At 36.1% G+C, this 14,673-nt stretch overlaps 1 pseudogene; it reads right to left on the bottom strand.

Annotated features, from left to right (window-relative positions):
- Window positions 1-928: 928 nt before the first annotated feature.
- LOC114033889 lies at window positions 929-1,777 on the bottom strand (annotated as a pseudogene).
- Window positions 1,778-14,673: the final 12,896 nt, after the last annotated feature.

The following is a 14,673-nucleotide window of genomic DNA, read 5'->3' on the forward strand; positions in this document are numbered from 1 at the left end:
TTTCCAGAAAGTTTGTATTTTTACAGACTGCCATGGTCATGCAAATCTGTTTTCATAAGGAAAACTAAAAAATACTCTAAGAAATTATTTTCTGTCATATCATATTAAACTTAACACAGTAATTAGAGATGAAAGGACATTATAATTTAAATCACTTAAAGTCTTCAGTACTCAAATTCCTCTATTATTATTATTATTAACTATAGCTTATATTTATATAGCATCTATGTATGTCAGGCACTGTTCTACGTACTTTTGTTCCACAGAACTTACATGCCTTGTTTCTTTTTTTGTGAAATTAATTTATTTGATACCTTTATGCTCATTTGGTGCTATTAGAATAGTATGTGATCATGTTGGTGGAATGGGGCCAAAAAGGAAAAAAAAGATTCTGCTGCATGCCTGACACAAAGATCTGGCCTTTGTAACAACAATATTTTAATTACTTTAGACATAATAAAAGTTGACTCTCTATAAAACTTCAAAGTTTTCAAGAATTTTTCCCATAGCAACTTTTATTTTAGTTTTCTCTAAAAAGAGTACATTCCCCAAAATACATTCTTCTTGTGCAAGATCCTCATCACAGTTCTAAAGAGGTGCTAAAGCTTCTATAATTCCAATAATTGTTAAAGGAGAATTTTCATGCCCAGGACAATATGTTAATCTAAAAATTCAAGACTACACACAACTTCAAATAAGTTGAGAATTTGCTAATACCTGAGTTGGCATGAATTTTGCTGGTAAAATTGTTTAATCTGAGAAATCCTAGGTCACCCAGCCTGTAATAGTCATCTGTCAATTATTCTTACTTTGATAGAATATCCAAACTAGTTTTCTGGTAACAAAACAAGAGAAAGTTTTGTAGCTCTTACTTTGAAAAGTTCCTAAACTTCATTTGTTAATTTCCTAAATTGCTGTCTACATGTTCCTATTTTTTTTCTTTCCATAAGTTTCCAAGCATAATTCCTATGAAAAGTAAGATTGTTACAAAATATTGTTCTATTGGAAGTAAACTTGTCCCTACAGTTCTCAGGTTTATGAAAGTCCAGAGTGCAAATCTGGTGAGCCAAATTAGCCCCTCTGTCAGCCTCTGCAGCATAGTAGAAGACAGTCTGGTCACAATTTAGTCCAGCCAGACTTAGGCTACCCAGCATGACAGTGCTGAAGCCGTTTAACCACTGCTCGGTGTCTTCCTTGAATTGTAGTGTAATGGATCTGAGATCAAACAGGGCATCATCTCATTTTTCCTGATAGGCATAGATTGTGTCATATTTTAAAGTCCACACAACTCCAGAAAGATAAAGGGTAAGCAGACACATCACAGGAGCCCTTGATGGCAGACCATCCAAGTAATGCTTCCCAGTTAAAGGTCAGTCCCAAGGTTAACTGCGGCCAATCAGCAATTCTTTTCATCATAGGATAAATAGCCATCAGAGACAATGACGCAGTTCCCAATGCTATAGTGTACTGTAATAATTCAAAGACAGGAGTACACATAGTGCCAAGCTCAGCTATTCTCCAAGGAAAACCAAGAATTGAAAAATTTAAATATTTCCAGTAGCTATTTGTCAATTTGTTGTCCTTGTAACATTTTTACCCTAGTCCTTATCCTATATGTAATTAACGGTACAGCTAGCTCCCTGCATCAGAATCACTCCAATGCTAAAAAGGGACAACATATACCAGTCTGGAAAACAGCCTGGCTCTACTGCCTAGCCAATAGTCCAGGTATATGGTAAATACAATACCACGTTCCAGTGGACTTGTCCAGGCTCATGAAGAGGGTAGGGTGAGGGGTGGTGCTTCCAAGATGACTGCCACCATCAGGATCAGCTCAGAGAGTCTGTCTAGGCCCAGAGAAGGGCAGAGGAGGCAGCAGGTGCTTGAGGTGCTGCAGGCTGAACACACAGCAGCCATTGCAGTCTGGCCAGCAGTCCCAAGGCCAGCCCAAGGCCAGCCTGCAAGACATTTTTTAAAGATGCTATCTCAGTCCATCTGAGTATAAAATATCATTTACTGTTATCTCTGTTTAACACAGAAAGATACTGTGGCATAGAAAAGTTAAGTGATTTATCCACTGCACAATGGAAAAAGTGTTCTTTCCACTATACTTGTTTGTTAACTGATTTTAAGGCAACATTTGACTCTACAGAACAAAATGCCTCCCTGAAGGTTCACTTTGAACAAGCCATCTCCCCTACATACATTAAAATATATAAAATTCTAAGAAAAAGAAGTAACCTTATGCATATTTATTAGTATTGACACTTAAAATGAGGTATGAAAAATGGGGACATTTTGATGAGGTCCCAAAATAAGAATTTGCTATTGATGGTGAGTTTGTAGAAGTAACTTTTATTAACAGACAATACTCTACTAATTGCATTGAACCTCAAAACACCACAATATCTCCTCAATAAAATGTACAGCAAGGTAAAAGTTTATAGTCCTAACCATTAACCCTGGTAAAGTAGATGAAAACCCATTATCCAGATTATGACATGAAGCTGTACTGATATCCCATTGAGTGACTCTAATAACTCAATATTTACATTATTTAGAGGCAGCTTGATAGCACACTGGACCTTGAGCCAATATGACCAGAGTTCTGGCCTTAGACTCTTTTTAGCTATGTGACCCTAGTCATCATTTAAATATCTGCTGCAGTTTCCTTAACTTTAAAATGGGGATAATATTAGCACCTACTTCCCAGGATTGTGAGCATCAAATAAGATATTTGTAAAATGTATAGCATAGATCCTGGCACACAGTAGGTATTTAATAAATATTTGTTTCCTTCCTGCTTTATTTTTTTCTTTTAAATGGTATTTTATGTAAAGACAATTTTTAACAATTATTTTTTAAATGAAATTTTGAGTTCCAAATTTTCTACCTCTCCTTTTCTCCTCCTTCCTCAATAAGACAGTAAACAAATTGATATAGGTTATATATATGCAATCATGTAAAACATATATCCATATTAGCTGTGATGGATAAGAAGGAACAGAACAAAAGAGGGAAAAAACCTACAAAAAAAAGAAAGTGAAAATAGCATGTTCTAATCTGCATTCAGATACCATCAGTTCCTTCTCTGAAGGTAGATAAGCGTTTTCCATGTTGAGTCTTTTGAAACTGTCTTTAATCACTCTGTTGCTAAGAAGAGCTAAGTCATTCATAGTTGATCATCATGCAATATTGCTCATACTGTGTACATTGTTCTCCTGGATCACCTCACTTTACTTTGTGTCAGTTTGTGTGAGTCCAGATTTTTCTGAAATCTTCCTGTTTGTTGTTTTTCACGCATGATAACATTCCATTACATGCATGTACCACAACTTGTATAGCCCTTCCCCAATTCAGGAACATCCCCTCAATTTCCAATTCTGGGCCACCACAAAAAGAGCTGCTATAAATGTTTTTGTACGTGTAGGTCTTTTTCCCTTTTTTATAATCTCTTTGGGATACAGACCTAGAAGTGGTATTGCTGGATCAAAGGGTATGCACAGTTTGGTTGCCCTTCGGGCATTGTTCCAAATTGCTCTCCAGAATAGTTGGATTCGTTTGCAATTCTACCAATAGTGCATTAGTGTCCCAATTTTCCCACTACTCTCTCCAACCTTTATCATTTTTCTTTTCTGTAATATTAGCTAATCTGATAGGTATGAGGTAGTGCCTCAGAGTTGTTTTAATTTGTATTTCTCTAATAAATATTGATTTAGACTTGCCTTACTTATATTTTGGTTGCGACAATGAGCTTGGCCCAGAGTCAAGTAAAAGATAGAGATCATGCTAGGTTGAGAAATTTTGTACCTCTTCCTATGATCCTAAACTGCTGGCTGCCACAAAATCCAATTTCTTTAACATCAGCCTTCATCCAATAAGGCTATATAACTGTGAAATTTGCAACACCATGATCTTGGAAGAATTAACAATGGAAATACATAGGCTGCAATCATTTACCAAGGATCAAACGTCTGTAAGAAATGGTAGAAAAGGTTTTGAGGACATATACAAAGAAAATTACATGGGTTAAACATTAATAAGAATGACAGACAGAAATTGATTAGTCCAAATTGAACACTGTTACCATTGCAATTTTAAAAGTTCCCAAAGGCCTCCAGTACATTAGGTAGATACCATATGGAGCTATAAAAGAAATATATGTATTAAAAGCAGTGGGGATGAGATGCATAGTTGTATAGGGATTGTTAGCTGTGCTGTCAGAGACAGCACTCAGACTGGTGAAATTATGGATGCTACAAAAATCTGGGTCTACTCATCACTTTTGCTTGGTTTAAACACTTTAAAGCTACAGTATTTTCTCTTAAAACTCCACTACTTCCTTCTTTGGCACTCTTTCTAATGATTTGTCAATCAATGTTTTGAGGGCAATTTGCTCCAGTGGTTTGATAGTGTACTTTGTATGGAACAGCTCTATAATAGCAGACATTAAGGCTACCTATAGCAGTTTTAAGATTTCAGTAGTATAACCACTATGACAGGTCAATGAATAGAGTACTTAATTTTTTTTTCCTTCAGAATGTCTATTATTTTAACTGAACCACTTGGATGAGTAGCTGAAATCTGAGATAAGAACATGTTCTACCTGGGTTCAATAAATACATGTATTCATCAAGTCCATATTCTAATGGCCATCTTTCCTGGTTCACCACAACTTGGCACTATATAGATTCCAATCTTTGGTTTTCATTGAAATGCTTCATGAGAATATGACATTCAGATGACTTTAGTTTAAGGGAAGATAAGTAAATTCAACCAATTTTAGATGTCTTTGTACTTTAAGTTGTGTGAAAGACAATATTGCCATATCACATTGAAATGCAGCTGAGTGGGTTTTACATGTGGAGACTGAAAATGTTCATCCTGCCTAGAAATATATTCAAAGGCTTTCACTTTAATTATAAGCCTGCCTAGGATTACATTTCATATGTCCTATATTTAAATTGAATTCACTTGAAAATGAGGAGGCATGATCCTTTGTTTAACTAAGGTGTACTACTGCATTTTCTTAAGGAGAAAAACCATAATGTGGTGACCTTTAAAACAAATCTCTTGGGTTTTTATTGAGACAGTAAAAATATAGTACAGTACATAGCACAGGGCTTTCTACCAGGAATGGTACTCCTGTCTCCTACTCTAATAAAAAATTAAGGTTACATATATCTTAAAAGAGTTTTGTGGAATTTTTTTAAAGGACCCACAATCCTAGAGTATATTTTATTTATACAACACCCAAATCTCTCCATGTTCTTTTTGACAGAATTCTAGCTGTGCCTGGATAATATTGGTTTTAGTTAAACATTCTGTCTTTCAGCTAGTGAAAAGTGAGTTAATGGTAATATATTCATCTGGAGAAATCAGGGTTTTCTTTCTCAAAGCTGCTACTGATGATGGATTCTTTGTGATAATCATGTCCATAGAGGTTAAGAAACAGGTATTGATTGTTCTAGAGATACACTGTACCAACAGTATTTTTAAAGGCATGATAAATATCTGAAACGGTAACAGGGATTTCAAAATCCCTGCCTGTTCGTATGTCTTTAATTGATTTAACCCTCTTAAAGGACTTGGAACTTATACACTAAACAGAGAAGGAAGGAATACTTCTGTGGTTGAAGATACGTATACTATTTATGTCATGCTCTCTTGTTAATGAGTCCTTTGAGAATAGTTCTATTTTAAAAAGTGCAATGCCTGTCTATTACTGACATTTTCCCTATGTTAATGAGCAGTCCTATGGGGCATCTGTCCCTCCTGAGGAACAGATAATCCTATTACCGTTAATAAGTTACACAGAAACACCAGAAGTAGAATATTCTCTCCTTTTTAATAATGAAACCTATGCATTTTTTCAGAAAAGAGCATTCATTACCCAAAAAAGTAATATCCACAAATTAAAAGTCATACCTAATTTACTTAAGACTAATATAATAAAACATGCACATGATATGTATAGGTGGTATCTGTTAGGAGGTTGGATTATAAAAAGAGAAGCTTCTTCTATAGAAACAGATCTGTCTCTTCTTCCCTCCCCATTCCCTATTCCTTCTGAGTTTCATTCCCTCTCTCCCCACAATGAGATACCATGTGATTTAAGAAATATAGAATCTCACAGTTAGAACAGAATACAGAGACCATGGGGTCAAATCTATACTGGATAAGGAGCCTCCTGTACAACACACCTAACAAGTTATCACCCAGTCCTTACTTGAACATCTCCAAAGATAGGGAAATCAGTTTTTATCTTATCATGATTTTTCCTTTTGTTAGGTTGACCAGGGCCATGAGAAATGTCTGTGTATATATATCTCCCCAGAATTTGATTTGTGAGATCAGTGCTGTAGAAGTAGGAACAGAGAAGGTACACCAACAGTCACAAGTACCCATCCATTCACATTATATTCCTTCTCCTACTTCCCCTCTCCCCCCACCTTTGTGGCCCATGTCCAATACTATTTCATTAACTTCACTGGATGAGCAATGATTCTGGGACAGTCATTGCAATGTTCTTCATAATCATCTATCCCTACCTTACAGTGGAAAAAAAAACACAACAGAATGCCCTTTTAGTTTAAAACCTTTAAAGAAATGTTTTCTCAAAGTACCTTTTTCTCCCCAACATGTACACACACACACACACACACACACACACATATACACACATACACACACACACACACATATACATAATATTCCAATTGCTTTTGGTTCCCCTAAGTAGAAATAGACCTGAAAATATAATTTGAATTATTTATTTATAATGAAAACTTTAGTGTTTTTTGCTTTATTTTCATTTCTGTTTTGTTTGTTTGTTTTTAAGCCTTTATAGAAAAAGCACGCATTATAATCTGGGAGAGTTTTTGCTTCTTCCCAATTCCTCCAGTGATTTATTACATGGTCTTCAGTACTATCTTCAGTATTCAAAAGACTTACCCAAAATGTGAGATCTTTTCCCCAGTACATGCCAGCAATTCTCTCCTCTGTAAACACTAACCTAGCTGAAGAGGAGAAAGTCAAGGGAAAAAAAGGTGTCAGTGTGATTACTTTTGACAGAATTTTCATTCTGATCATGGCTTACAAAATGGGGACATTAAATTCAATTTATGTTAAATGTATCATTTGGGGGGAAATGTCATAGAAATTTAAAGTTTTTATATTAGTCCACTTACACAATGTCAAAACTAATAACTTCAGAGCAAACAATTTAATAAAATACTTCCTTAGACTAATTTGAACTTCTTTGTTTCCCCCTTCAAATACCCCCACCTTCATTTTACAAATTTTTACTATATTGAATGCCAGCATCCTTCCCATAGAAACATATGTTATATCCTTTTCCCCCTACTCCTGCATTCTACTCAGCTCATTAAAACATTTTAAGTGAAATATAATAGGTAAGATTTACCACATGTCTCAGAAAGGAAATGCTACTTTTATAACTATATTTTTATAGCTTAAAGAATACCCAAAAGGGCTTGCATTGAAGAACTATATGTATCTCCCTTTTCCATTTTGAAATTGCAATCTGGATTCTGGAGGGTGGATACCAATCAGTATATGCTATTCAACATTCTGTTGGTAAAATAAGCCCTCATCAAAACATAGCTGAAGTAGGTGGGGAAGCCACCCTGGGGAGAGAGGAGGCCCTGTGGCCTGCATTACTAAGACATGCTCAGTCTTTCTTCCCCACACAATAGAGCACTAAAAAGGGCATGAGCCATCATTGTGTGCTATCTATCATTATATCTATAAAATAATCCCTACTCAACCATCTTTAATCATAGAATCCTGGAGTCAGAAACATAGAATTCATTGCCATAAGGTGTCCAACTTTCCATCTTAAAATCAACACTTGTACAGAATCCATCATGAACTCTATGTGCCAGAAAAACTGGCAAAATCTCTATTCCCTAGACATGAGATTCTATATCCTGTCTCCATTCCTGAACTGTTCTTCCATCTTATTTCTGCTTCATTGTATCTCTAACTCCCTTTAAAGAACATTTCAGGTGCCACTTTCTACTTTCCCATCCTTATCAGCTGATGCGCTCCCATTTGCCCCCAGAATTAATTCTTATTACTTTGAAAGTTTAATGGGGATCTGGTGAATGCAACCTCCCCCATGTAGATGCTAATGGACTGCTTCCAAAAAAAACTCATGATCACATGTAAGGGAAATGATTTGGAGAAACTGAGGACCATAGGTAGACATTCCATAACTAGTCCCAGTCAACTAACCATGTGGTGAATGGGAAGCTCTTTGACTGGCTGCTGAGTTTCTGCCATGACTCTCTTGCCCCAGTTCTTTCAGCTGCTAAGTTTGTATAATATCTGGTGAGATAATGTAAGGAAATAGACCTTAAAATCTTTTCCACATTGATGTCATAGGGCTCCAGAGAAATGGGCCTTGTTCCTTTGACAATGCATTTTTTTCACTTTTTAGGTGAAAGGAATAGAATTTCCTTACCTTATGAGTTTTGAAAGATTAAAAAAAAGTGAACCACAAGAATCAAGAAAAAGAAGCCCAGATCAGGTTTTGTAGCCAGTCAGGCATTAATGCCCCAAAGAGTAAGTGGTGACCTAGACCAGTGAAGCTGAAATGAAGATTCACCTTGTGGGCATGCCATATATTGACACGAGTTTGGTGGGAACCATGCAATGTGGTACCTGAGTTAAATTTTGAGCCTACTCTTCCCCAGGAACCAAAGAAGTATAAGAGAGAATATGCCTTTTAAATATTGAGAAAATGTATGTATGTTTAATTTGGCCATATTATTGAAGTTTTGAAGTAAATATTTTTTTTTATAAAAGCTCATCAGTGTTAAATGGTATAATGGAATTGAAACTCTAATCACTATAGCTTCTGACAAAGTGGAGAACATAGACAGTGGGGCTCAAGCTAAATATTGCAGAAAAACCACTGCCCAAAAATCTTCAGGTTACTATATGGAACCATAGCGGGAGAAGTAGCCTTCCTGGCTCTTGTATAGGGAACTAGAACATAAAATTTGCATTTTATTTTATATTTACTTATGTTTATAAGGTATTGTTTTGTTTTGTTTTGTTTTTCCCTTGTGGTATAAGTCATTTAAGGACAGATACATTACCCTTTTTATCTCTGTATTCTCAGTAGTTAACCTAGATTCTGGCACATAGTAGTAGTTGATAAAAAAAAATGTTTGATGAACTGAATTGAATTGAATCATTACAAGATCCAGGATAGTGGTGACCAAGTTGGGGTTGGGGGACCACCACCATTCACTCAACTGTGGTGCTGACCCTGGCCTAATTAGCCCTACTCAAGTTTGAGGATTGAAGATCTCTTCAATACATTGCCTTCAAACTCCACCATAGCCAAAATAAGTAAATCCAAAAATTGTGAGAGATGACAGGATCCTGAAGTGTCTGGGCTGCTATATGACATACAAAACTAGTGGGCCACTATTGCCATGTGATATCTTGAACCATCATTTCTATTACCTCTTCTCCCAACCCCTACTTTAATCACTTGAGTATTCAAATTTAACTGGTACTTCTCCTATTCTATAACTTATCAATTCCTACATCTTGGTACCCTGATCCTTAATACACAAAGTTGCCATCTCTCATGGCCTAAGCTATTTTACCTTCCTTCTCTTCCTTCATTATCTCCATGATCTGGATTAGCCCATGGAAACTTTTGTTCTTTAGCTCATATATCCCAACTACCTACCCACCCTACCCTATGTCACTTCTTTTTACAAATTTTTCATTTCTTGCATTCACAGAAAAGGATTCCTTCCAGAAGTCCCTGCCTTCAAGTAGCTCACCATCTAATGAGGAAAAAAGCAAGCAAACAAGTATGCAAAAACAAACCACATACAGGATTAACCAGAAATAATAAGAAGACTCTAGAATTGATTTGCAGGTAAATGTTTCTGGTAGAAGATGGGATTTTATTTATAAATAAAAAGAAGTCAGGAAAGCCAGTAGATGGGAATGAGAAAGGAGAATATTCTGGACATGGGAAGAGCTGGAGAAAATGCCTATCATCAAGAGATGGAATGGCTTGTTTGTGGACTAGGGAGAAGGCCAGAGTCACTGGATCAAAGAGTATGTGAAAAAAAAAGAGCATGTGGTGGGGAATAAGATACAAAAAGACTAGAAAGGTAGGAGTGACCTAGAATATGCAGAGCTTTGAATGCTAAGGAGATTTTGCATTTGATCCTTGATATGGTAGGAAGCCAATGAAGTTTGTTGAGTAAGTGGTGTTTGTGGGTAGGAGAGGCAATCATAGTATGACCTTTGCTTTATAAAAATACTTTGGTGACTCAACGGATGGACTGGAATAGAAAGAGACTTGAGGCAGGCAGACTCACCAACAAGTTATTTCAATAGTCTAGATATGAGATTAACTAGGACCTGTCCCAAGTGGTGGTAATGTCAGAGGAGAGAAGAAGGCACACTCAAGAGCTATGGTATAGTATAAGGGGACAGGGGCATAAAATAGTAAGGAGTTTAGGATGATACCTACTCTAGGATGCAAACTTGAAAAGCAGGGAGGATGGTTGTTTCCCTTTATAGTAACAGGGAAGTTAGGAGGGAATAAAGGTTTAGGAGAAGAGAAAATGAGTTTTGTGTTGGACATGTGGAGTTTAAGATGTTTACTAAACATCCAGTTTGAGATATAGGAAAGCAGTTGGAGACATGAGATTGGAGATCAGTACAGAAGTTAGTTGTTAGAGGTTTTAAATTGGAAAATTTTAGAATCATCAGCCTAGAGATAGTAATTAAGTCCATGGGAGTCAATAAGATCACCAAGAGAAGTAGTATGTAGAGAGAAGAGAGCCCAAGATAGAACTCCATGGGACACATCTACAATTGGAGGAATTAGGATCCAGCAAAGGAGACTGAGAAGGAGCGGTCTAACACATTAAAGAAGACCCAGGAGAGTGGTCAAAAAACGATGACTGAGAAAGGCTTTTGGATTTGGTAATTAAGAAACCATTAGTATCCCTGGAGAGAGTAGTTTTGGTGGAATGATGAGATCAAAAGCTAGATTATGAGGGGTTAAGAAGTAGTGTGAGGAGAAAAATTGGAGACATTTATTATAGATGGTCTTTTTGAGGGATTTAGCCTCAAAGGTCAGCAGACATTTATGACAATCATTAGCAGAGATATAAAGTTCAAGTGAGAGTGCTTTGAGGATGGGGGATAAATGAGCATATTTTTTATTCAGGAGGGAATGAGCCTGGAAGAAACTGGAAATAAATGATGGAGAAGGATGGGGCAGAGCCAAAATGGCAGATATTAGAAACTCAGCTGAACTCTCTAAATATTCCCCTCCAAACAACTTTAAAATAATACCTCAAATCAAATTTTGGAGTAGCAGAACCAACAAATGGCCAGAGGGAAACATTTTTCCAGCCTAATAAAACTTAGTAAGTCAGAAGGAGAAGTTTATAACATTGGATACAACTGGTACTTATATTGTCTACACAACAGTTCTGGATTGCAGTGCTAGGATGGAGAGGAGCACTGGAGACTGGTCACAACAGATCAGGGCCCTGGTCACAGTCCCAAGGCAAAGATAGTGCTAGTATTTGTGGCTGCAAGAGACCAGGGGCCCTTCTTGGGTAAAGACCAGAGTGTAGACTAGAAGAGTAGTGACCATATCTCAACCAGGATCATCTCACCTTGGAAACACCAAAAATTTTGAAACCCCCAGAACTAGCTCTGAAAAACAGCAGTATGAAAAAGCCTCATGCTTGATAAAGTGCCTCCCCACTCCCAAGTGAACAGAGCCCAACTTTAACATACACTTAAAAGTTAAGAAATAAGCAAGACAAATAAGCAAATAACAAAACCAGAAATTGACCATAAAAAAAAACTATTACAGTGGCAGAGATAATCAAGAAACAAACTCAGAAAAAGACAACAAAGTGAAAACAGCTAAAATCAAAGCCTCAAAGGAAAAAGGTTTATTGGACTCAAGCCCAACAAGAATTTCTGGAAGCATTTTTTTTTTAAACAGATAAGTAATAGAGGAAAAAGTGGGAAAAGAAATGATAGTGATGCAAGAAAATTATGAAAAGAGAGTTAGCAGCTTGGTAAATGAGGCACAAAACAATAATGAAGAAAATTAGAATTGGCATAATGGTAAAAGAGGTACAAAATTTCACTGAAGAAAATAATTCCTTAAAAATTAGAATTGGGCAAGAGGGAAGTGAATGACTCAATGGGACATCAAGAAACAATAAAAACAATGTCCAAAGAATGAAAGCATAGAATAAAATGTAAAATATCTCATCAGAAAAACAATTGACTTGGAAAATAGAGGAAAGATAATTTAAGAATGATGGGACTGCATTAAACCTGTGATCAAAGAAACAGTCTAGAAATCATATCTCAAGAAATAATCAAGAAAAACTGCCCTGTAATTTGAGATCCAGAGGGTAAAATAGAAGTTGAAAGAATCCATCAATCACCTCCTGAATGAGATCCCAAAATTAAAACACCCAGGAATACTGTAGCCAAATTCCAGAGTTCCCAGGTCAAAGAGAAAATACTTTAAGAAGCCAGAAAGAAACAGTTCAAATATTGTGGAGCCACAGTCAAAATCACATAACATTTAGTGGCTTCCATGCTAATGTATCAGAGGGCTTGGAATATAATGTGCTAGAAGGCAAAGGATCTAAGATTGCAACAAGAATAACCTTCCCAGAAAAACTGAGTATAATCCTTCAGAGGAAAAAAATGGGCATTTAACTAAATAGAGAATTTTGAAATATTCCTGATGAAAAGACTCAGAGGCATAAGAAGGTAAACATGAAAGAGAAATCATAAAATTCTCAATAAAACTATAGTACATACATTCCTACATGAGAAGATGATAATCTATCTTCTGAGAACTTTATAATTATTAGGGCACATGAAAGGAGTTTACATAGACAAAGGGCATGGATGTGAGTCAATTATGTTGGAATGATCTCCAGATAAACAAAAGGGTTGTGTATTGGAAGAAAGGGAAAGGGAGAGATAGAACAAGGAAAATTTTCTCACATAAAATAAGTGCAATAAATAGCACAAGACAGAGAGGAGAACAGGGGTTAATCAGATGATGCTTGAACTCTGAATGTGTATTTGTATATATACAAACCACACACATACTCACTTGTACATAAAAATGAAATAATCAACAGGGAAACAGGAGGGAAAAAGATAAGAGAAAAGGACAGGTTAAGGGAGTCAGTGGTTAGAACAAAATAGACTTTGGAGGTGGGACAGGATAAAAAGAGAGAGAAGAAGAAATAGAAGAAAATGGAATGAAGGGAAATACACAGTAATCATAAATGTGAATGAGATGAGCTCACCCATAAAACAAAAATGTATAGCAGAATGGATTAGAAACCAGAATCAAACAGTATGTTGCTTACAAGAAACACTTGAAATGGAAAGACACACAAAGTAAAAATTAAGGGCTGCAGCAGAATCTATTATGCTTCAGCTGAAGTACAAAAATAAGTGATAGCTATCATGATCTATACATTTATCAAAGTAAAAGCAAAAATAAACCAAACTAAAAGAGATAAGTAGGCAAACTACATTTTGCTAAAAGGTACCATAGATAATGAAGTAATATAAAAAAATGCAAGTTTCTCTGATAAAGTTCTACTTTCCTGCCGAGTATAGAACTAAGTCAAATTTAGAAAAAAAACAAAAACAAAAACAGAACCATTCCCCATTTGATAAATGGTCAAAGTTTTCAGAGGAAGAAATCAAAGCTATATTTTGTCATAAGAAAAATGCTCTAAATCACTATTGATTAGAGAAAGGCATATTAAAATAACTTTGAGCTACCACTTCAAATCTATCAGAAATGATGAATGCTGGAGGGGAAGAGGCAAAAATAGGTACACTAATGGTGGAGTTGTGAACTGGTCCAAACTTTCTGGAAAATTATTTGGAACTAAGCCCAAAGGACTATAAAACTGTGCATACCCTTTGACCCAGTAATACTATTGCTAGATTTGTATCTCAAAGATATCAAAGAAAATGGAAAAGGATCTATATATATACAAAAATATTTGTAATAGCTCTTTTTATGTTGGCAGAGAATTGTAAATCAAGGGGATTCTCCTCAATCAGGGAATGGCTGAACAGGTTGTGGCATGTGATTGTGATGGGGTACTATTGAACTATGGGAAGTGATGCAAGATCTATATGAACAGATGTGAAATGAAATGAAAAGAACTGGAAGATCATTGTGCATAGTAATGGCAATGTTGAAATGATGCTCAACCATGAAAGACTTGACTACCCTAATCGATACAATGACAATTCCAAGGGTCACATGATAAAAAAAAATGCTATCCACCTCAGGAGAGAGAACTGATTAACTTTGAGTAAAAACTGAAACATGATTTTCTCACTTTCTTTGTTTCTCTTGCTTTTGTATGACATGGCTAATATGAAAATTTGTTTTGCATGGTTCCACACATAAAATTGATATCATATTGTTTTCCTTCTCAGTGGGTGGGGGAGGTGGTGGGGGAGAGAGAGAGAGAGAAGTTTGAACTCAAAGGCCTTGCTTTAGCCTCCCTCATGGCCATTGGAAGACATTGTTCTCATCTGCCCATTCTACCAGGGAAATCTTCACATATTTGGGGTAGA

Source organism: Vombatus ursinus, unplaced genomic scaffold, assembly GCF_900497805.2.
Source record: "Vombatus ursinus unplaced genomic scaffold, bare-nosed wombat genome assembly UNPS02007612.1, whole genome shotgun sequence".
In the NCBI taxonomy this organism is placed as follows: domain Eukaryota; kingdom Metazoa; phylum Chordata; class Mammalia; order Diprotodontia; family Vombatidae; genus Vombatus; species Vombatus ursinus.